Source organism: Vicugna pacos, chromosome 26 (genome assembly GCF_048564905.1).
Source record: "Vicugna pacos chromosome 26, VicPac4, whole genome shotgun sequence".
NCBI lineage: Eukaryota > Metazoa > Chordata > Mammalia > Artiodactyla > Camelidae > Vicugna > Vicugna pacos.
This window is the reverse complement of record NC_133012.1, coordinates 1,619,225-1,643,105: the sequence shown is the minus strand read 5'-3', so window position 1 is coordinate 1,643,105 and position 23,881 is coordinate 1,619,225. Positions and strand designations below refer to the sequence as shown.

The 23,881-nt window shown below is 35.5% G+C and overlaps 1 protein-coding gene across 1 annotated transcript in view; it reads right to left on the bottom strand.

Moving 5' to 3' along the window:
* LOC102525084 (arylamine N-acetyltransferase 1) overlaps positions 1 to 23,881 on the bottom strand; it is a 133,024-nt gene that overhangs the window by 26,133 nt on the left and 83,010 nt on the right. Inside the window, exon 9 of the transcript XR_012064344.1 lies at positions 5,029 to 5,272. The gene's annotated coding sequence lies outside the window, so the exon portion shown is untranslated. Of the gene's footprint in view, positions 5,273 to 23,881 lie in introns of the transcript that reaches the window.

Below are 23,881 nucleotides of genomic sequence, written 5' to 3'. Positions count from 1 at the left end.
TCAACTTGGCAACAAACTCAACATAAAAAGGGAAAATTTGAGACAATAAAAGTATAAAAGAGGAAGAAGAAAAGTGATGGAACCCATATAAGCAGACGAAGGTAAGATGTTATCAATAACACAAAGACAATTTTTCTATGAGATATTATATACAAATCTCATGGTAAACACAACACATAAATCTAGAGCAGAGACACAAAACATAAAAAAAGAGGAAACTGAAAAAAATCATTATAGAAAACTACCAAACCAGAACAGAAGACAGAAACACAAGAAAAAAGAAACAATGGCGATATAAGGCAACCAGAAACAAGAGTAAAAAGGCATTACTAAGTCTTCATTTATTGACAGTCACCCAAATTAAAATGGATTGAGTTCACCAGTCAAAAGATAGAGTGACTTGGTGGATTAAAAAACCAGACCCAACTACTTGCTGCCTCTAGGAGACTCACTTCAGCTCTAAAGACAAACATAGGCTCAAAGTGAAGGAATGGAAGATGATGCGCCAAACACTTGCCACAGAAGGCACTTCCCAAGCAGCCATCTCGTGCAGAGGAATGCTCGGAGAATCGTCTCCCAGTGGAAGCACTCCAGGTGTGCCTAGCACACATGGCAGCTCAGAAACGGATCTTTGGGCTTCTACTCCAACAACTGGGAAGCAGACCCAGCCCCTGACAGGGCTGTGACAACCACAGAGCAAAGAGGAGACCCTGCTCAGCATCCAGTACAGGCTGTGGTCACTAAAACACCAATCACACCTCCTAGCAAGCAGACAGCTGCCAGCACACAGGGAAGAAAGCTGTGGCAACCATCCGTACTAAAAACAGCCCTCCTTGACAACAAAAATATTAGACATACGCAGGGTACACAGGGACACTCCCACATAAAAACAGCCCTTCAAGACCACAGTAGATAACTGTTCCTGCTAAATACACAGAGTCAGAAAAATATAAGTAAAATGAAGAAGCTGAGGAACAACTCCAGTGAAAATCGCAAGTGAAATCCCCAGAAAGAACAAATAATGAAACAGACGTCTCCAGTCCACCAGAACTTGAGATCAAAAAGGAGATGATAAAAGCACTGAAGGAATTAAGAAAGGCTATGTCCTTAGACAGATGAATGGATAAAAAAGACGTGAGATATATACATATATCTATATCTATAATTATCTGTATATAATGGAATACCACTTAGCTATAAAAAGAATCAAATAATGCCATTTGCAGCAACATAGATGGACCTAAGATTATCATATCAGAGAAAAACAAATATCATACATCTCTCACATGTGAAACCTAAAAAAAATGAGACAAATGAACTTATTTACAAAACAGAAACAGACTCACAGACATAGAAAACAAGTTTATGGTTCCCAAAACAGAAAGTAGTGGGGAGGGATAAACTGGGAGTTGTGGTTAGTGGATATAAACTACTATATACAAAACAGATAAACAAGGTCCCACTGTATAATGCAGGGAACCATATTCAATAGCCTGTAATAGCCTATAATAAAAGAATATGAAAAAGAATATATATATGTGTACATAGACCTGAATATATATATATATTTATATATATAGCTGAATCACTATGTTGTATCCCAGAAACTAATATGTCATTGTAAGCCAACTATACTTAAATTTTAAAAATAGTAATAAATACAGTAAAGTTGCAGGGTACCCAATACAAAAAATCTGTTACATTTCTATATGCTAACAATGAGCTAGCAGAAAGAGAAATTAAGAGAACAACCTCATTTACAATTGCAATAAATAGAAAAAATTTATAAGGAATACATTTAAAGAAGTGAAGGACCTATACACTGAAAACTATAAGACATCATTGAAAGAAATGGACAAAGACACAAATAAATGGAAAAATATTGTTTTCATAAATTGGAAGAATTAACATTGTGAAAACACCCGTATTACCTAAAGCAATCTACAGAGTCAATGCCCTTTCAAAATCCTAGGGACATTTTCACAGAAAAAGAAAAAAGAAAAAAAAAAACCCAAGATTCTAAAATCCATATGGAATCACAAAAAACCCTGAATAGCCAAAGCCATCCTGAGATAAAGAACAAAGCTGGAGGTACCACACTCCCTGACTTCAAACAAAGGGGATCAACTATGTGGGGATGGACGGAACCTAAATTTTTTGGTGCTGAGCATGCTGTGGTATAGACAGAAGTAGAAATACAATGTTGTACACATGAAACTTATATAATGTTATAAACCAGTGTTACCTTAAGGAAAATAAATTTAAAGGAAGGAATTGCAATTTTTCTTCTTCAGAAAAAAATCTTAAAAACTATTTTAATCTCACAGAGCATGTTTACATAGCATGTGAAAACACCTGAATTTGGTTTTAAAATGTTGCTTTGATAAAATAAATAAGCTACAAAAATATATCATACGGTACAGGGAATATAGCCAATATCTTATAATAATTATAAAATATAAAATAGTATAATCTTTAAAAATCATGAAGTATAATCATGGAATATAATCTTTAAAAGTCATGAATCACTATATTGTAAACCTGAAATATACAATATTTTACATCAACCATACTTCAATAAAAAATAAAGTATAAAAAATGTTGCTGTTGTCTTTTCTTAGAGTTTCCTCTTACAGTATATTGTCCAAGTTTTAATCACTTTACCTGATGCTAATTCAGATTTTCTATTTTAATTTCCAAATCCATTCTCAGAATTAAACAAAGGAGACCAAGTATAATTATTATTTAAGCATGGTCTACATCTTGGGAGAATATTTTATTTCTAGTGTGTACTCTGGTCACATGTTGGAGCAAGAACGTCCTTGTGCTTCGCTCCTACTATACCATGTGTGGTAAGCCTCATGTTTTATATATGCTTTCTCCCTGATCCTATTGAAACCCTGAAGGAAAACTGTAGAACAGTATTAACTCCAACTCACAATTAAACGAACTGTGGATCAGAGGTAATGCACTTGTCCAAGGTCTCACAGGCAATCAGTGGCAGAGACAGTTTATCAGGCATTTGTGTTCTGGAGGTTCCTCAGGAAACTGATGTGCAGTTGTTTGTTTCCTCTGAGCGCACTGGTTTGTTTCAGGGATGATTTGTAACAAAACTAGAATAACAAATGCTCTCTGAAGGTCCCTGGGCTTCACCTTAAAGTGAAGGTGATTCTGAACCAGTGTCTCTGAAGTAGTGTTTTCAAAAGATTTCCTAATTTAAGGTTATTTTTCTCTGTTCACTAGCCTAAAATACTGTATGTCTTTATTGGAGCACCTTTTAAAAAATGTGTCTGTAAAGATATGTTTATGCATATACTATATGAATGATATATTTGTATCCCAGGAGAAATATAATCCTGGGGAAAACTTTTTAAAATTGAAGTATAGTTGATTTACAATTTTGTGTTCATTTCAGGTGTACAGCATTGTGATTCAGTATTATTGCAGACTATATTCCATTATAGGTTAATGCAAGATAATGGTTATGTTTCCATGTGCTATACAGTATATTCTTGTTACTTACCTATTTTGTATATAGTAGTTTGTATCTGTTAATCCTCTGCCACCAATTTTCTCTCCCTCTTCTCCCCGCCTCTTTGGCAACCACAAGTTTGTTTTCTGTATCTGTGAGTCTGTTTCTGTTTTGCATATATATTCACTTATAGGTGGAATCTAAAGAAATAATACAAGTGATATCATAATACTGTTTGCCTTTCTCTGTCTAACTTTTTAAACTAAGCATAACAATCTCTACGTCAATCTGTGTTCCTGCAAATGGCAACATTTCATTCTTTTTTATGGCCGAGTAATATTCCATTGTAGACATACCACTTCTTCTTAATCCAATGGAAAGGTTTTAAAGATTAATCAGTGATAGACTTCCCTCCTCTTCATTCTTATAATGCAAAAAGATTTTATATTTTTCTAATTAAGGTTGTATGTAGATTTTGGAGTTAAAGAAGCCAGAGCAAACAGGTGGGCTAGGTTATAAATGAAAATGCTCTGAGCTACTTGCTGGAAAATAGGGTAGACACATTTGGGCACAGACTGCAAAGGTGATGGGGAGAGTAGCCAGGTAATGGCTGATTAAAGCAAACTCTACTAGCAACTTAAATATCAACCAGCAGCAGATTTTGAAGCCTGGTTCTAGACCCAGGAGTTAAAACCTCAAGTCAAATTCATGAAGGTATTTTGTAGGCACATATTTAAATTTATTAGATAATGACAAATTTTTCTCCAATAAGATTATATCAATTTGTACACACATACTAGAAATAGTTAAGACTTTCCTACTTCTTCATATCATCTCCAACATTTGGTATTGTCAGACTGAACTTTTTTTTGCCAATGTATAAAGTATGAAAGGGTTTTCCATTGAGCTTTTACTTTGTAGTTTCCATGTTTATTCAAATTTCCATTATTGTGAGTTGCTTTGCAATGATTTCTCATGTTAAAGTACATGAAGTCATGTACAAGGGCTTTTTTCTACCTTGAGCTCTGGCCAAGACAGCCCAGATGGGGTGATGTTTTCCCAGTTCATCATTTTTCCTAAGGGTCCTTTGAAGGTTCTGGGTTTATTTGAGGAATGTCTGTTTCAAATTCCACCTTAACCATGCCCCATTTTCCTGCTCCCTGCGGAACATTTAAAAACAATGACTTTATTTCCAAACTGGCCCATTTCCTCAGAAAGATTAGTTTATACTTGATGTTTTTAGATCACTCTCCTCCCCTACCAGCCTTGCACTGAGGAGGTCTTAATTTCTTTTTTTAACACTTTACGGTGTTTTGTGTCAGAAGATTTTGTTTTACTATACGTAGTTTGTGATATTGTCAGAAACAGAATTGCCTTTTCTTTAAGCTCTGGTGCAATACACTTTTTTTTTTTTTGAGGTCTAATATGAAAACTGCAGCTCACAGGGCTCTTCTTTCATTGGAGCCCTTCACTCTGAATCCGTGGTAGTAGACAAAAACAAAAGTAGGGTTACTGGGTCCAAACTCATTCTGCTCACTGCACGACAGGCCAGTAAATCAGGAGATGAGGTGTTGGGGCAAGGAACAACAACTTTATTCAAAAAGCCAGGAGATCAAGAGGATGGCAGACTAATGTCTTGAGAACCATCCTATTCAAGTCAGAATTCAGGCTCCTTTTGCACTAAAAAGGGGAGGGGTGTGGTTGGTTGTTGCAAACTTCTTAATGTCAGAATTCTTTGTTCTTGGAATCCTTTGTTCTTGCAGCTGTCCACATGAGTCAGCTCATGGTGTCCCTGAAAACCTCCAACAAAACAAGTGTTATTTTTTCATTGTGCAACTTGTTATCTTTGTATAAGTACAAAAGTGTTACTATCCTTAAAGATCAGAGCCTTGAGAATAGGCTCTCTTGTAGATTTCAAGCTAAAGGTAACTTTTTTTTTTTTTTTTTTTTTACAAAAGATGCAGAGCTGGCAAGACTCAGCCTAGAAAACAAGGCACAGGGTTAAAGCCAAAGGAACAGATCTCATATGGAGTCAGATTTGTTCTTTTCTATTACAGTAGGATTTATCATTTACTGCACAATTTTGATGAGAACCATGCTTTCCAATTTGGGCTGTTGCCATCTTTAATATTGTCCTTATGGAAGTGCAGTCTCTCATCTAGACTGTCAGACACCAGGGCTGGGACCACAACTCACACTTCTTCGGTTTCCCTCTTGGTGCTAGAGGTCATTTCTCAACACCTATTTTATCCCGGACAACACACAAGGATGGGATTTCAACATCAAGTCAGGCAATAAGCTTGACACTGAACGTCATCTAATATAAACCCCAGGATATATTTGTAAGTTAACAAATATGCAAGATATGCAATTCTCCAGATCTTAGTGCTCTCAGCTGTGAAATGAGAATAAGTAAATGCTATCACTGAGGAGTTCAATAAAATACACCACTTTGTTAACAAGGATTAAACCCGCTGTGACGGGCTGGAAAATAGATTACAAAGATAACTGGATTCTAATTCTTGAAATCTGTGAACGTTACCATATATGGAGAAAAGTCTTTACAGATGTGATTAAGTTAAGAATCCTGAAGTGGGGAGATTATTGTGGATTATCTGGGTGGGTCCTAAATGAAATCATATAATTCGTTATAAGAGAGTGGAAGAGGGAGATTTGACAATACACAGGCAGAAGAGAAGGAGGCAGTGTGAACACAGAAGGAGAAATTGGAGTGATGTGGCCACAAGCCAAGGGATTCCAGCAGCCACCAGAAGCTGGAAGAGGCTAGGAATGGATTCTCCTCTAGAGTTTCTGGAGGGAGTATGGCTCTGATGAGACTTTGTTTTCAGCCTAGTGAGGCTGACTTCAGACTTCTAACACCAGGACTATAAAGAATAAAATGTGTGTTGTTTTGAGGCACCAAGTTTGTGATAATTTGTTACAATAGCTGTAGTAAACTTGTGCACCCATTAAATGCAATCTAAATTATAAAAAAAAACTGAATTAATCTGCTTCAGCTACTTTAGCTTGGTACTGTGAGTTCTTATGCCACAAAATATGCCATTCTTCTCTCCTCTGAAGCCTATAAGGTACCCAAAAGATTTGGTAGAGTTTTAAGCTTTATAATTTCAGAAGTTTACATGCTACCAATTTAGAAGAAACATCATTTGAAAATTTTATTAACCCCATTTATTTTGCACTTATTTCATTTTGTTAATTTTTTAAGAATATTTTTTCTAATGAGATATAATTAACATAAAAATTGTGTAAATTTAAGGCGTACATGTGATTTGATATGCTTATATATTGTAAAATGACTACCACCATAGCATTAGCTAACACTTTTATCATGTCACAAAATTACCAATTCTTTTACGTAGTAAGAAGGTAAGATCTACTCTCTTGACAATCTTCAGGCATAGAACAGTATAATTCACTATAATCACCATACTGCGTATTAGATCCCCAGATCTCATTTATACTCTTAACTAGGGAATTTGTACCTTTTGACCAACATCTTTCCATTTCTCCTACCCTCAGTCCCTAGGAACCAACATTCTACCCTCTCTTGCTTGCTTGCTTGTTTGGCTTTTTAAAATTACACATATAAGTGACATCATACAGTAACTGTCATTCTCTGCCTGACTTAACTCAAGAATATTATGTCCTTAAATTCCATTCATATTGTTGCAAATGGCAGTGTTTCCTTCTTTCTCATGACTGAATTATATATAGATAGATTAGATAAGATGATAGATAGATAGATAGATAGATAGATAGATAGATAGATAGATAGATAAATAGATAGATCTTCTTCATCCATTTATCTAATGATGGACCTTTGCATTGTTTCCATGTCTTGGCTATTATAAATAATGCAGCAATAAACATGAGTGTGAATATAGCTCTTTAATATCCTGTATCATTTCCATTGAATATATACACAGAGATGGAATTGCTGGATCATACGTTCATTCTATGTTTAATGTATTGATGAACACCTATACTGTTTTTTCATAGTGACTGAATCAATCTGCATTTTTGTTTTTGCATTTCCATCAGCAGTGTACACAGGTTCCCTTTACTCCACATCTTTCTAGCACTGTCCATCTCTTGTATTCTTATGATAGCCATTCTAACAGATTGACGGGATATCTCTTTATGATTTTGATTTTCATTTCCCTGATGGTATGAAATATTGAGTAACTTTTCATGGACTAGTTGGCCATTTGTATGTCTTCTCTAGAAAATGTCTCTTCAGTTCCAATGCCCATTTTTGATGTGATTGTTTTGGCTACTGAGTTGTATCTATTATATATTTAAGATGTTAACCCCTTATCATATATATGATTTTAAAATATTTTCTCCCATTTTGTATGTTGCTTTTCTATTTGCTGATTGGTTCTTTTGCTATACAGAAGCTTTTTAGTCTGATATGGTCCCACTTGTTTATTTTTGATTTTATTGCTTCTGCTTTGGGTGTCATATTCAAAAGACATTGCCAAGATCTGTGTTAAGGAACTTCTTCTGTAAGTTTTCTTCTGGGAGTTTTATAGTCTTATATTCAATTTTTAAATCAATTTCAAGTTAATTTTTTTGAGTGGTGTGAAATAGGGGTCCACTTTCATTCTTCTGCATGTGAGCCATTACACACTTAACACCATTTAATAATCTATCTTTTCTCCGTTAAGTATTTTTGGCTTCTTTATTATATAATAGTAGATTGTATCTGTAAGGATTGATTTCTGGGATCTTAATTCTGTTCCATTGTTCTATATGTCTATTTTAATGGAAATATCATGCCGTTTTGATTGCTAGATCTTCACAATATAGCTTGAATTACGAAGTGTGATGTCTCCATCTTTGCTCTTCCTCAAGATTGCTTTGGCTATTTAGAGTCTTTTGTGGGTTTTGGCAAATTTGGGGATGTTTTGGTCAATTTCTGTGGAAAATGTAATTGGAATTTTATAGAGGTTGCATTGAATCTGTGGATTACTTTGGTATTATGGACACTTGAACAATATTAATTCTTCCAATTCATGAACATGGAATATCTATTCATTTATTTTTGTCTCCTTCAATTTCTTTATTAATATTTTATCATTTTCAGTGTACAGATTTTTCACCTCCTTGGTTAAAGTTATTCATAAGTATTTTACTCTTTTTGATGCTATTATAAAAGGGGTTGTGTTCTTAAGTACTTTTCTAATAGTTCATAGTCAATATATGGAAATTCAGCTGATTTTTGTGTATTGATTCTGTTTCCTGCAACTTTCTTGATTTATAGTTCTAACAGTATTTTTTGTTGGAATCCTAGATTTTTCTATGTGTAATATGTCATCTTCAAAGAAAGACAATTTTACTTCTTCTTTTCCAAGTAGGCTGCCTTTCTTCTTCATTTTTTCTTGTCAAATTGCATTGACTAGGACTTTCTGTCTATGTTTAACAGGAGTGTTTGAAGTTGGCACCCATGTCTTGTTCCTGAGCTTAGAGGAAAACCTTTCTACTTTTATCACTGAGAATGATGTTAGCTGTAGTATTGTCATACTGGGCTTTTTATATTGAGGTTAAGTTCACTTATACACAACATATTGGAATTTTTATCATGAAATAATGTTGAATTTTTGTGAATTTTTAAAAATATTTAATGTTTTAAATGTTGAGATATCACGGTTTTATACTTCATGTTAATGTGATGTATCACATTTATTGATATGTATATGCTGACCCATCCTTGTATCCCAGGAATAAATTCCAGTTGCTCATGGTGTATCATTCTTCTAAGTGCTGATGAATTCAGTTTGCTAATATTTCATTAAGGATTTTTGCACCTACGTTCATCAGGGATATTGAGTTGTAATTTTTATTTTCTTGTAGTGTCCTTGTCTGGCTTTGTTATCAGGTTAATACTGACCTCATAAATTGAGTTTGGGAGTGTTCATCTTCTATTTTTTGGAAGAGTTTGTGAAGAATTGGTTTGGTGTTAATTCTTCTTCGAAAGATTGGTAAACTTCACCACTGAAGCCAATCTGATTGGACTGCTCTTTGTTAAGAGACTTTTCATTACTGATTCAATCTCTTTACTAATAATTAGTCTGTTCATATTTTCTATTTCTTCATAACTCACTGCTGGTAGTTTATATATTTCTAGGAATGTACCTATTTCTTTTAGATTGTCCAGTTTGTTGGCATATAATCATTTATAGTAGTTTCTTATGATACATAGTATTTCAGTGGTTTCAGTTTTAAAGTCTCCTTTTTATTTCTGATTCTATTTATTTGAGTCTTCTTTCTTTTTTACTAGTTTAGCTAAGGATATTTCAAACTCTTCTTATTTATTTATTCAAACATCCAACTCTTACATAAAGACCAAAACAATTTGATTAAAAAATGGACAGAAGAACTAAATAGACATTTTTCCAAGAGGAAATGCAGATGGCCAACAGGCACATGAGAAGATGCTCAACGTTGCTAAACATCAGGGAAATGCAAATCAAACCACAATATCACCTGACACCTGTCAGAATGGCTATTAGCAAAAACACACAAATAATAAATGTTGCCAAGAATGTGGAGAAATGGGACCACTGTTATATCGCTGATGGGACTATAAATTGGTTCAGTCACTGTGGAAAACTATGGAAATTTTTTTAAAAACTAAAAATAAAACTAACATATGACCCAGCAATTCCACTCCTGGGTATACATTTGAAAAAGAAAAAACCACTAATTTGAAAGATACATGCACCCGAATGTTAATAGCAGCATCATTTATGATTTCCAAGATATAGAAACAGCCTAAGTGTTAATCAACATATGAATGGATAAATAAGAGGTTAAACACACACACACACACACACACACACACAAATACTATACTCAGCCATAAAAAAAAAATTTTGCCACTTGCAGAAACATGGAGGACATTGTGTTAAGTGAAGTAAGTCAAACCAAGAAAGACAAATACTGTATGATGTCACATATGTGGAATCTAAAAAACACAACAAACTAGTGAATATACCAAAAAAGCAGCAGACTCACAGATCTAGAGAACAAACTTGTGGTTACCATTGAGGAAAGGGAAAGGGGGAGGGGCAATATAGGAATAGGGGTTTTAAGAGGTACAAACCATTGTAGAATATAAGCTACATGGATATATTATACTACGCAAGGAATATAGTTGATAGTTTATAAAATTGACATTGAAACTGTCAATAAATAAAATACAATTAAAAACAACTTAGCCTCATTTATCTTTTGTTATATTTCTAGTCTCCATTTTGTTTATTTCTTCTCTGAGCTTTGTTATTTTCCTCTTTCAACTAACTTTGGGATTCGATTGTTTTTCTTTTCAAGTTTCTTTAGGTGTAAATTTAGATTTTTTTGAGTTTTCCTTTTTTTAATATATGCATTTCCCACTATAAATTTTTCTCTCAAAAGTGCTTTTGTAGCATCCTATAGATTTTGGTATGTTGTATTTTCACTTTCATTTGTTTCAAGATTCTTTTAAATTCCATTTTGATTTTTTCTTTGACCCACTGATTGTTCAATGATGTGTTTTTTAACTTCCACATATTTGTAGATTTTTAAGAATCCCTGTTGTTTATTTCTAGTTTCATACCAGATGTTGTGTTTTTTAGATTCCACGTATGTGATATCATTCAGTATTTGTCTTTCTCTGTCTGACTTGTTTCACTTAACATAATGCCCTCCAAGTCCACCCATGTTGCTGTGGTCAGAAAAGACACCTGGTGTGATTTTAATCTTCTTCTGTTTACCAAGGCTTTTTGTGTGTCTTACCCTATGATCTATCCTGGAAATTGTTCCATGTGCACCTGAGGAGACTGTGTACTCCACTGTTTGATGAAATGTTCTGTAGATGTCTTTTGGGTCCATTGATCTAATATGTAGCTCAAGCGTAATGTTTCCTTGTTGATTTTCTGTCTGGATGGTCTACCTATCGCTGAAAATGGAGTATTGATGTCCTCTACTGTTACTGGATTGTTGTCTATTTCTCCCTTCTGATCTGTTAGTATTTATTTAATGTATTTAGGTCTTCCTTTGTTGGGTGCATATATTATTTACAATTGTTATATCTTTTTGATGAATTGGCCCCTTTATCCTTATATAATAATCTTTTTTTGTCTCTTGTTACCATTTATGACTTAAAGTTTATTTTGTCTGATATTAAATATAGCTACCTCTACTTCCTCTTGGTTTGCACTTTCATGAAATATTTTTTTTCATACCTTAATTTTGATTCTATGTATGTCCTTAAATGTGGAGTGAATCTCTTGATTCTCTTGAATAAGCATATAGTGGGTCTTGTTTTTTTAATCCATTCAGCCACTCTCTGCTTTTTAATTGATGAATTCAATACACTTGCATTATTGAGATGTAAGTATTTATGGTCTCTTCTTCTTCTTCTTCTTCTTTTTTTTTTTGTATTTTCATTGTTTCTTTCCCCCTCCATTTCTGCCTTCCAAACTGGTGACTTTCCATGGTGGTATGCTGTTTACTTTTGTTGATACATATTTTGTGGATCTAATCTAGGTTTTTGCTTTGTGGTTATCACAAAGCTTATATAAAACACATAAATAAAAAGTCCACTTTAAGCTTATAGTAGCTTAACTTTGACCATCCACAAAGGCTTTCCCCCTTAGGCCATTTTTATTTTTGATCTCCTTGCTATCTCTTTTTACATTTGTATTCATTGCCATATTATAGGAGCTATAATTATTTTTGATGCTCTTTTCTTGAACTTTATACTATAGTTCCATACTTTAGCATGCCATTATTTTAATTATTTTCCTGAATTAGAGTTTTAAAGTCTAACTGTATATTTACCTTTTGGGGTTGGTGTATAGTATCATATTTTTATGTTGCTCATTAACATCACTTTTTTTCAGTTTGCAGAATCTTTCCAGCATTTCTTGCAAGGTGCACATAGTAATGATGACCTCCTGAGTGTTTCTATGTCTAGGAAAGGTTCTATTTCTCTTCCATGTCTAAAGAGTAACTTTGCTGGGTAGAGTAATTATAGCTGGCATTCTTTTTTCTTTCAACACTTTGTCATTCCACTCTCTCCTGATCATTAGGGTTTCTGCCCAAAAATCCATTTGATAACCTAATGGTAGTTTATTTGTAGGTTACAATTATTTTCCCCTTGGCTGCTTTTAGAATTTTTTTGAAAAATACAATTTATTTTCTTTATTTGAAATATAACCTAAAAATCTGGGATTCTTTATATTTGGTTTTTGACAGTTTCATTTTAATTTGTCTTAGAGAAGGTCTTTTGGCTTTGAGATAGTAAGGTGATATTAAATTAATGAACTTGAATGCCAAATTCTCTCCTCAAGTTTGGGAAATTCTCAGCTATGATTTCTTAAATAAGCTTTCTGCTTCCTTCTCCCTCTATTTTCTTTCTGGACCAATACTGTAATATTTGTTCTTTTGATAATCTCCCATATGTCACCTAAGCTTTCTTCACTCTGTTTCATTCTTTTTCTTTCTTCTCCTTTCACTGAGTTATTTCAAAATTCCTAAAGTCTCTAAGTCATTCTATTACCTGTTTGTTCTGCTCTTCTATAGATGCTCTTTATTGTAGTTTTCATCTCATTCTTCAGCTCCAGAATTTCTATTTTTTAAAATTCTCTTTGTTAATGAATTTATTTTGTTCTTGTATTTTCTTTCCTAATATTGTTGAACTGCCTTTCTAAGTTTCCTTGTAGCTTGCTGGTTTCTTAAGAACAGCTATTTTGAATTCCTTGTTCACTAGATTGCAGTATTCCATCTCTTTGAGTTTAGCTGGAGAAGTATCAATGTCTTTTGGCGATGGCAAATTTCCTTGATTCTTCACGTTCCTTGTATTTTTGCATTACTGTTTTCCCATCTGAAGTAGCAGAGACCTCCTTAGATCTTTCCTGGTTGTCTTCAGATGGGATAGTCTTCAGTGGTGTTGCTTTCTGAAGGGGTTTCCTAGTTTTTATATGAGTAGACCTGCTCCACTTTTCTTTGTCCCTCTTGTGGCAGGATTAAGTTTTATGCCTTCTTTTGTTCTTAAAATCACCAGGCTGGCAGCTGGAAACCCCTCTTTTGTCTTCCAGAAGGCGGCACGATAGCTACAGTTTGTGATTTCTCCCTTGCACAGAAACCCTGGTCCATTTTTCTGAGGGTGCTCTGATTACAAAACCTGCTTTCATCACAGTGGTAAGATCATGCATGAACATCTAGCTGCAGAGCAAGAGGAAGTATGGGTCTAACACCTGGGGCATTGGAGAGCCCTGTGGTCATGGTGGGATCATCCTTGAATGGAATATTCCCAGTTGCTTATGGACAGTCTTCTTGCTAAAGTGTTGAGACATCAGCATGAGTCCCATTCCTTTAATAGCTTTCAATACTTTTATCTACTTTATTCCCTTTTTATTTCCTCTTTCCGTTTGTGGAGGTCCTACGTCAGCACTCTTGTTACTACTGGAGAGAAATAAGTTTCTCCAAGCATGACCCACACCATCAGGGTGGCCAGGCACTCACTCACCGCTTTATCCGCCCTCTGTGGGAGACGTTGCTGCCACAAATTAGCCCGGAGCAGTGTCACCCAGAGTTGGGGCACTCTGTTGGAGTCTCTCCCTATCCACTGTGCCCAAACATGGATCATTTCTGCTGTGATGTTACGCTGGAATCTCACCTTAGGCAGGCTGGACTTCTGCAGATTCTCTCCAGCCTCTGAGTATCTTCTCAGGTCAGCACGCGCCAGGCTCTTTCTTTGACTATGGTGAGCGGGGGTGGGGCAGGCTCACTGACTCCCTGACCTGCAGTGTTTTCCTTGTCTGTCTATTTTTGGGTACATGGTAAACAAAAGTCTCCTCAGTTGCCTTCGCATAGGATGCTGGGCCCCACAGCGCCCACTGAGGCACTTTAGCTCATGGATGGATGTCTAATTAGACATTTAAAAAAATAGAAATGAGAAATGTCTTATGCCAACATGATGCTCACGTCACTATCTCACTACCTAATTTATTTTAACGCAGTAATCTCTTTAATCATGTACAAAACAACAGACTGTATTTACACATTGCTGTTACAATACCAGCTTTTATAGTTGCCCTCATGTTTACCCTTACTGACGTCTTTATTTCTTCATATGGCCTCAAGTTGCCGTCTAGTGTTATTTCATTTTGACATGTAGGACTTCCTTTTAATATTTCCTGCATATCCAGTAGTAACAAACTATCTCAGCTTTTGTATATCATAGACTGTATTATTTTTTCCCTCACTTCTGAAGGACAGTTTTTCTGAATGTAGCATTCCTGGTTGACAATTTTTTTTCTTTAAGCACTTTCAGTATATTTCCCACAGTCTTCTGGCATTCAAATACTGGGGATCTGTGTTCTGACCAATGGTTGCTGATCACAGAGGTGCAAAGATATCTCAGTTTGATCCTGGGCAAAGAAACAGTCTAAGACAATAAAAAACAGAACCTAAGATAGTTCTGGGACAACATTAAATGGACCAAAGAGGCAGAGAGAATATTTGAAGAAATAAACTGGACAGTTTAATCTAACAATGTGTAACTCTATAAACCAGATTCTCGCTCTTCCCCAAGGTTTGGTTGTGTGTGTGTGTGTGTGTGTGTGTGTGTGTGTGTGTGTGTGTGTGTGTGTGTGTGTGTGTGTGTGTGTGTGTGTGTGTGTGTGTGTGTGTGTGTGTGTGTGTGTGTGTGTGTGTGTGTGTGTGTGTGTGTGTGTGTGTGTGTGTCTGTTTTAATAATTGTTTTAGACTGTCTCTTTGCCAAAGACCAGCCTGAGATGTAATATTAAAGTCTTCTGATTTTTTTTCTGAGTTTATGCTTCCCGCCAAGATAACGTGCTACAACATTCTAATTTCTCCCACATATGCGGTTGCTTTTAAATAGACTAATCTTCAAACTCTCGCTCCTCAAATGGAAAAAAATAGGAAACTAAAGTAAGAAAGAACAAGGCATTGACCCTTTAAGAATAGTCTCCTGAAAGTTACTTCAGCCAGAGGGGAAGGGACTTGCAACAATATAGGAGGTGCGATAAAATGGCTACCACCTTTGTCTGCACCTGTGCGATAAAAAGTAGTGGGTAATTGGAACATCAATTCCCTAAGATTTGGAAGACAGGGTTCTTTTTGCCCACCCTGCCTCCCATGAGCTGTTTGCAAGCTGCTGCAGAACACATTCACAGCTCCCCGCCAGTAGGCTGGGTTGTCCACATCTCCCTTATTTTTATTATTTTTGAGCATCTCTAAAACAGTTGTTTTAAAGTCTGTTGGTATATATGCAAATGGGTCTTTTTCAGGAACACTCTGTTGATTAATTTTTTCCTTTGAATGGGCCTTACTTTTCTGTTTCTTTGTATGCCTTGTGGTTGGTTTTTTTTGTTTGTTTGTTTGTTTTTTGGTTGGTTGTAAACACTGAACATTTTCATCTAATGTGTGTTAACTCTGGAGATTAGCATCTCCCCTTTCCCACGGTTCGCTGATTTTGTTATATTAAAAAATTGTTTCAGACACTCCCTGTGCTGAGGACCAACCAGAGGTGCACACTTAGGTCTCCTCAGGTCTATTCTGAGCCTTTTCCTGGACGTGCAGGTTGGGGATCACGGAATACTGCATGGCATGCCACGGGGCATGGGCTTCATTCTTTGGGACTTGGAGTGCCACTGAAGAGTTATGAAAGAGAAAACTGGCGTTATTAATTTTACATTTCAGTAAGATTGTTCTGGTACCACTGTACTGAGAGGGTAGAGATAGATCAGTTAAAAAGAAGGTGAAAAATCCTAGATAAGGGACACCGATCTATGAGACTTAGGTGCAGAATCACAATTCAGATATATACAAACATGAAGCTTATTTTATTTTTGAAAATAAACATTTTTGCTCAGTTACCAACTCGCTCAATTTATTTGGGAAATACGTATATTTGATTGTTCTTGTGAATGTTACTTCCATTGCTGTTGCAAACGTAGTCCAGTTGAATGAGTTAAATTAAACACATCTCTTTATTAAAACTTGTTTTTCTCTGATGACTGTATTTTGTCAAGACCAAGTGTTAATTTCTCAGCCACAGTTCACTGTTCTAATTCCCTCATTCTGGCTCTTCCCCATGGGAACAGCCTAGTGTAACCTGCTACCTGGTAGAGATAGTAGAAATGGGGTGGGGAGGAGAGAACCTACCTGTATTTCTTTTGGAGTACTGGTGTGGTGGTCTGATTCTGTTTGATGCCAGCAGCCTCTGCTAATGAGGTTTGACTGACATGGTGTGTATGTGGTTTTCTTAGGTATTGCTGAGCAATTTGCCTTGGCTCCTAAGCCCAGAGATGGCCATGTCTCCTTTCAAGCGCACCTCCTCCCCAGCACTACTGGCCCAGCCTTCTCTGGTTTTTGTGGTAGCCTGGTTAGTCCTTGAGCTTGGGCCTCTGACTTCACCTCTGTGTTCTCTCACACGAACCCTGTGGAATCGCTGGCATGTTCTGCTCACTTCTGGGAGCCACAGGTAACAAGAGGAATACCTTCTCACTCCTCTTTCCACATCCTCTCTTATCCTGTATTCTTTCAGCTACTCTCATGTCTGCCTTCTCCAAAGGAGAGGGATCACCAGTCTCTTTGGTAAAATATGCCACCAATTTTGAGAGACTTATGTTCAGCACTTCCATTCTTTTAAAGGGGGCAGTAGAAAAGGAGAAAGATTCTGGTTCTTTCACCACCCCCACTTCACTTTTCTCTATTATTCATTTTGTGCCACATTAAGTTCTCCTCTTAAATCTCTCCTTGTTTGGAAATGTCAAGCCATCTGGTTCATCTAAACTTAAGATCACTTGGAAGTTACACATCAAGAACTGGGCATCCTTGAATTCAGCCTTTGTGATATGAGTCACTGTTTTCCTCAAGAGTGTGCTCTGTTCACTGGGCAGGAGAGGGAGGTCGACAGAAGGACCAAGAAGTATCTCAGTTGAGACTTGGGAATGAAGAGGGGAATACATTTTTGAGCAACCCAGGCAGACATGAAATTGAGTAAATAACGGGGAGAGATAAGAGATGAATCTTGGACATACTCTGACTCAAGCAATTATGTATGACAAGAAACGCAAAAGGAAAACCAGGCCTTTGTGGCTGGAGGAACAATGTGGGAGATGGGTTTTAATTATAAATATAACACATAAACATAATAAAGACATTGAGAGAGTGATTGAAAACGGCTATATTTTTGCTGTTTATACTTTTTGTTAGAGGAGACAATTACAATTTTAAAGAAGTTCATTTATATGTAAGCATGAACATTTTCTACATCAACACATGTATATTTATATAATTATCAACCACAAATTATTCCATTTCATAAATGAACCATGATTTAAAAACAATTATCTATTGCCAAACATGTAAGTAGTTTCCATTTTTTATTACATATTATGCTGTGATCTTAAAGACATATGTACACTTATTAAAACTGAGTTATAGTCAGTTTTCAATGTTGTGTCAGTTTCTGGTGTACAGCACAATTGTTCAGTCATACATGAATACATATATATACATATACATACATACTTTCATTTTCATATTTTTTTCACCATGAGCTACAACAAGATCTTGTATTTATTTCCTTGTGCTATACAGTATAAACTTGTTTATCTATTCTCTATATACCTGTCGGTATCTATAAACCTCAAACTCCCAGTCTAGTCCTTCCTGCTCCCCTCACCCCGGCCACCACAAGTTTGTATTCTAAAGACATATGTACTTTTGTATAATGAATTCTTATAAATGGAAACACTGAGGGGAAAATGTATATAAATTTTCACAGATATTTCCAGATTGCATACTAAATAGCTTACCGATATTATTTTCCAACCAAAAGTGTATGAGGGCGCCTGTTTCCTATATTCCTGCTAGCACTGAGTGGAATATTGCCCTCTCTTTCATAACGAGTAAAAATTGACACTATTCTCATTTGTTTATTTATATTTATGGTTGGCATTGAAATTTTTCATGTGTTTACTGGATATCTGTATTCTTTTTCACTTTGAACTACTTGTTTATGTAGTTTGGACATTTTTGTTGATTTGTCAGTTATATGTTTTAAGGAAATTATTCTTCAACATGTTTAATGCTATCAGATATATATCAAAATATACTTTCGGTTTATCATTTATATTTTGAGTTTCTTTATGGAATTTATTGAGTCACTCGTCTTTTCCCCATTGATTTGAAATGCAGTTTTTATCCTGTTGTAAATTCTTAGATGTATTTGGATATATTTCCTTTGTATTTCATTGCTCTGTTTTCATTCCTGCACCAGCATCAAATTATTTTAGTTACTTAGTTTTATAATAAGTTTCAATATATAGCAGGGCTACTTTTGAGTTCTGTTTTGGACAGGCTGAATTTCTGGATCTTGTAAGAACACCCAGGACAGACTGAGGGGTTTCAGTAAGCAGTTGGATAAATAAGTCTGGATCTTTGGAGAAAGAGCAAGAGTAAACTACAGCTTTGAGAGTCATCATCATTTTATACATAATAGATAAGACTGTGAGAGTGAATGAGTTTTCCTTGAGAGAAAGCATGACGATGATGTAAACTCGGAGGCTCCCTACCTGATGGGATGCGAGTTTCTCAAACATCTCTATGCCTGCTGATTCTTAAAATATCCTTGTTTTAAAAAGTAACTGTCTCCTAGTGAGAGAGATACTTGCTAAAATGTTTATCTGGAGAAGAAAATCAGAAAAGACTCTCACCAAGAGTAAATATTAAACAAAAGGTAGGGCCATTACATATTTAAAAGTTTAGAGGAATGACTCTATCTTAGCATTTATCATGCTGAATTGTGTGTGTGTAACTATGCTGTGTTAAACCTTTCTTTTCCCTCAGTCTGAATTTAGAGGTTAGAAACTACCTTGCTATTTTTTTAATCTTAGAACTTAAAAAAGGTGCTCGAAAAGCATTTAGGATTGAATATACCAAGACCTAAAGAGTATGCCAACAAATTCATTCTACTGAGCCAGACAGGTGGGAGACGTATTCACAAGTATTTCTGGTGCTAGTAATAATCTTAGTCTCAATGTGGACATTGTCAGCACTTTTAATTTAAATTATTATTTTTACTTAGACTGCTAACCTGTGGATCACTTGGGAATTAACAGAGCTGCTATAACAAATTACTCTAAATCAATCCACGGGCAAACTTCTTGTACATGGGTACTGCTATTAAAACCTGGAGTAGATTGGATCTTGCTGGTTTGGGGGGATTTCTTTATGGAAAATGCCATCTTTTTAATTTTTAAATTGAGAAGTGTTTTTTTCTACAGGGTAGAAGGGAATTCTGTTTACACGCACATTATCTCAAACACATCCCACATCCTGGCTTATACAAGCACTGCCTCGTGAACAGGGGGAGAAGGCAGATGTCCCCCAGGGAGACAGAGCGCTGGCACACTGTGAGGGTGGCATCAGTCAGGCTGCTTTTCCCTTCCAGGTGAGTTTCTGGCTGATGTTACCCTTTATTCATGCTCAGATTTTAGGAAATAGGATATGAAATTGATCTTCATATCAAGGACTACTTGTTCTTTTAAATCGAAGGATATACCTTTAGTTTTCTTCCACATTAAAAAGAAAAAATAACACTTTGCTCTGGATCAGGTTGAAGAAGACCTCACCAGATCACTTTCAAAACCCATTTTTTAAAAGTACTTTTTCCCTTTACCAACAAGAAAGAAAATACTCTGTCTCTTCTTCTGTTCTTTAGTCAATAATTTACTCTTTAATTATTCATGCTCTTAAACATTAATTATAAAATATTTGACTAGGCAACACACTACCAAAACCATAGCGTCTTGGAACAACTGATTTAAGGCATTCTAAGAATCATAAAAATTACAAGAAACCCATGGGCTATTTAGATAATATATCATTTTAAAGGAAAAGGATAATTTTATGCACTTATTTAAATCCAGTAAAAATAGTTATTTCTGACAGACTCACAGACATAGAGAACAAACTTACAGTTACCAGGGAGTAAAGGGGGTGGGAATGGATAAAATAGAAATTTGAAATTCGCTCCTTTTGGGGAGTGATGAAAATTTAGCTATCTTGATTGTGGAGGTGGTTTCACAGATATCTTTGCATTCTAGTTTGTATTCATTGGTTTCGTAATGTAAAGATCTTCCTTTTTATCAATTAACAGTTGAGATCCATGTGGGTATTTAAAAATCAGGGCTCTCCAGAAATGAACCCACAAACTTTTGGTCAACTAATCTTCGACAAAGGAGGCAACAATATACAATAGAGTCAAGACAGTCTCTTCAGCAAATGATGTTGGGAAACCTGGACAGCAGCATGTAGATCAATGAAGCTAGAACACTTCCTTAAACCATACACAAAAATAAACTCAAAATGGATCAAAGACTTAAACACAAGACAAGATACAATAAACCTCCTAGAAGAAAATACAAGCAAAACATTATCTGACACATATCTCAAAAATGTTCTCCTAGAACAGTCTACCCAAGCAATAGAAATAAAAGCAAGAATAAACAAATGGGACCAAATGAAACTTACAAGCTTCTGCACAGGAAAGGAAACCATAAGTAAAACAAAAAGACAACCTACGGAATGGGAGAACATTTTTGCAAACCATGAAGCTGACAAAGGCTTGATCTTCAGAATATATAAGCAGCTCATATGACTTAATAAGAAAAAAAACAACCTAATCCAAAAATGGGCAGAAGACCTAAACAAGCAATTCTCCAAGGAAAAAATACAAATGATCAATAGGCACATGAAAAAATGTTCTATATCACTATCAGAGAAATGCAAATCAAAACTACTATGAGGTATCACCTCACACCAGTCAGAATGGCCACCATACAAAAGTTCACAAATGACAAATGCTGGAGAGGCTGTGGAGAAAAGGGAAACTTCCTACACTGCTGGTGGGAATGCAGTTTGGTTCAGACATGGTGGAAAACAGTATGGAGATTCCTCAAAAGACTAGGAATAGACTTACCATATGACCCAGTCATCCCACTCCTGGCCATATATCCAGAAGGAACCCTACTTCAGAATGACACCTGCACCCCAATGTTCGTAGCAGCACTATTTACAATAGCCAAAACATGGAAACAGCCTAAATGTCCATCAACAGATGACTGAATAAAAATGTGGTATATTTATACAATGGAATACTATTCAGCCACAAAAAACGACAACATAACGCCATTTGCAGCAACATGGATGTCCCCTGGAGAATGTCATTCTAAGTGAAGTAAGCCAGAAAGAGAAAGAAAAATACCATATGAGATCACTCATATGTGGAATCTAAAAAACAAAACAAAACAAAACAAATACAAAAGAGAAACAGACTCATAGAATACAAACCTGTGGTTGCCAAGGGGGTGGGGGGTGGGAAGGGACAGACTGGGATCTCAAAATGTAAAATAGATAAACAAGATTATACTGTATAGCACAGGGAAATATATACAAGATCTTATGGTAGCTCACAGAGAAAAAAATGTGACAATGAATTATATATATGCTCATGTATAACTGAAAAATTGTGCTCTACACTGAAATTTGACACATTGTAAAATTATAAACCAATAAAAATGTTAAAAATAAATAAAAATAAAAATAAAAATCAGGACTCTCAGTCATAAAGAAAATGGATTTATAAATTCTGAAATAGTTCTGTTTTCCAAATATTTGGTGCTTTTCAGATTGATGTAAGTAGTCAAATAGTCATCTAATTTTTTTCCAATTTGAGTTGGAATTAAAGATCATATAAATCAGCCCCCAGTATCACATATGGTATATTATATTGTCCTTTGATTTTTTTTACTTTATTTCATGGTCTTCTCCTGTGTCCTAAAAATACAAACCTAAGGCACCTAGCACAATTTCTGTCATACAATGGGATCTCCAAATTAGTTTCTTTTATTTTAAATTTAAAAGATATTTTAAAGAAACTAACATTTATTATTTGGGAAATAATGTGGGATAATAGGAGATACCCGGGGGTATCGTAAGATCACTTTCAACAGGAGTAATTAACTCTCATTATTATATTCCAGTCAGGAGGGAAACATAGAACGCTAATGTGTTAGAATGGACACACACAGTCACACAGCCTCCAGAGATCACTGCATTTTCCCATATGCCTTTCTCTCTACAGTTTAGAGCCTTGATGGTTGAATGTTTTGGATTAGGTGATTCATAAGCTGCTTATGCCAGATTGGGATAGTTGAGAACATCTTCATTCTTGTTACTGAGCACGGCAGCTCCCGTGAAGCACCTGACAGTGGCAATCAGTGTAAAAGGTGCGTGTGCTGGTTTGCGAAATAACTAGCATACGTATTTGTCTAAATGCCCTTGATTAAATACTGAGAAATATAGCATTCAATGTCAAGTTAGAGTTCTCAGAATTATTTGTAGTACATGTAAGCACTATGCCCTCACTGACTGAGGATCAGTTTTCTAAGTGAGGATCAGTTTTCTAATATTTTTGCCCCATAGGTGATTTCAAGGTGAGAAAATACTCTTTCCAAAAGCTTCTTTGTGAAAAGGAGTCACATGGCCCTCACGTACTGTAGGAAATTTGGTGCATCCAGGGATACTAATGGAAATCTCAGTGCTCGCTTCTGCCTGGGAGGCAGAAGGTGAGGTTGTGGCAATGGGTGGAGGAGATGGAGAGAAAAGTTGCTGGGTGAGGAGGGCAGAGTGCTGGCAAGAATCTCAGGAGATGACAGAGTGCAGCAAATTTGTATTACCTGCCATGAGTGTGGAATATTGGGGCTAGGGAACAATGCCTAAAATGGATATTTGGCAAGTTTTCTTTGAGATATTTCTTTTTTAAAATTCCTGTATTTCCTTCCTTAAAAATACATAATAAAATCAACTGTATTCTTTCATGTTGTGGAAATATACTTTTTAATATAGCTTCTGTGCAAAGATGGAAGCACATGGACTCTTTGGATCTATAAAAGTAATACTTTAAGTATCCTGTTTAGAGGCATTAATTGGATAATTACTCCATATTAGTTTAGTTTTTTTGTTAGAAATTCTTAGTTTGTTCACAAGGAGAATGTCTGATTTTTAAAAAACACTGATTTTTAAAATGTTGAAGATTACTTGAACCTTCTTTGTCCCCTATAACTTTTCTTTCCTCCTTTTGTTTACAGTATCTGTGATTTTTTTAAACTAATTTTTTTCAATTTGTACAGCTAAAGTTGGTCGTAGGTTGCAAGAGTAGAGAAGAGAGTGTATTTGCTTTCTGGATATCTTATTTCATTACTTAAACATTTTGTGATCTTTCCCTCCTTTTACTGTCACATATCATATCCTGCATGTGTATAAATCTATTTTTCCTTAGAGAAGCATTGTGATGTTTGTATC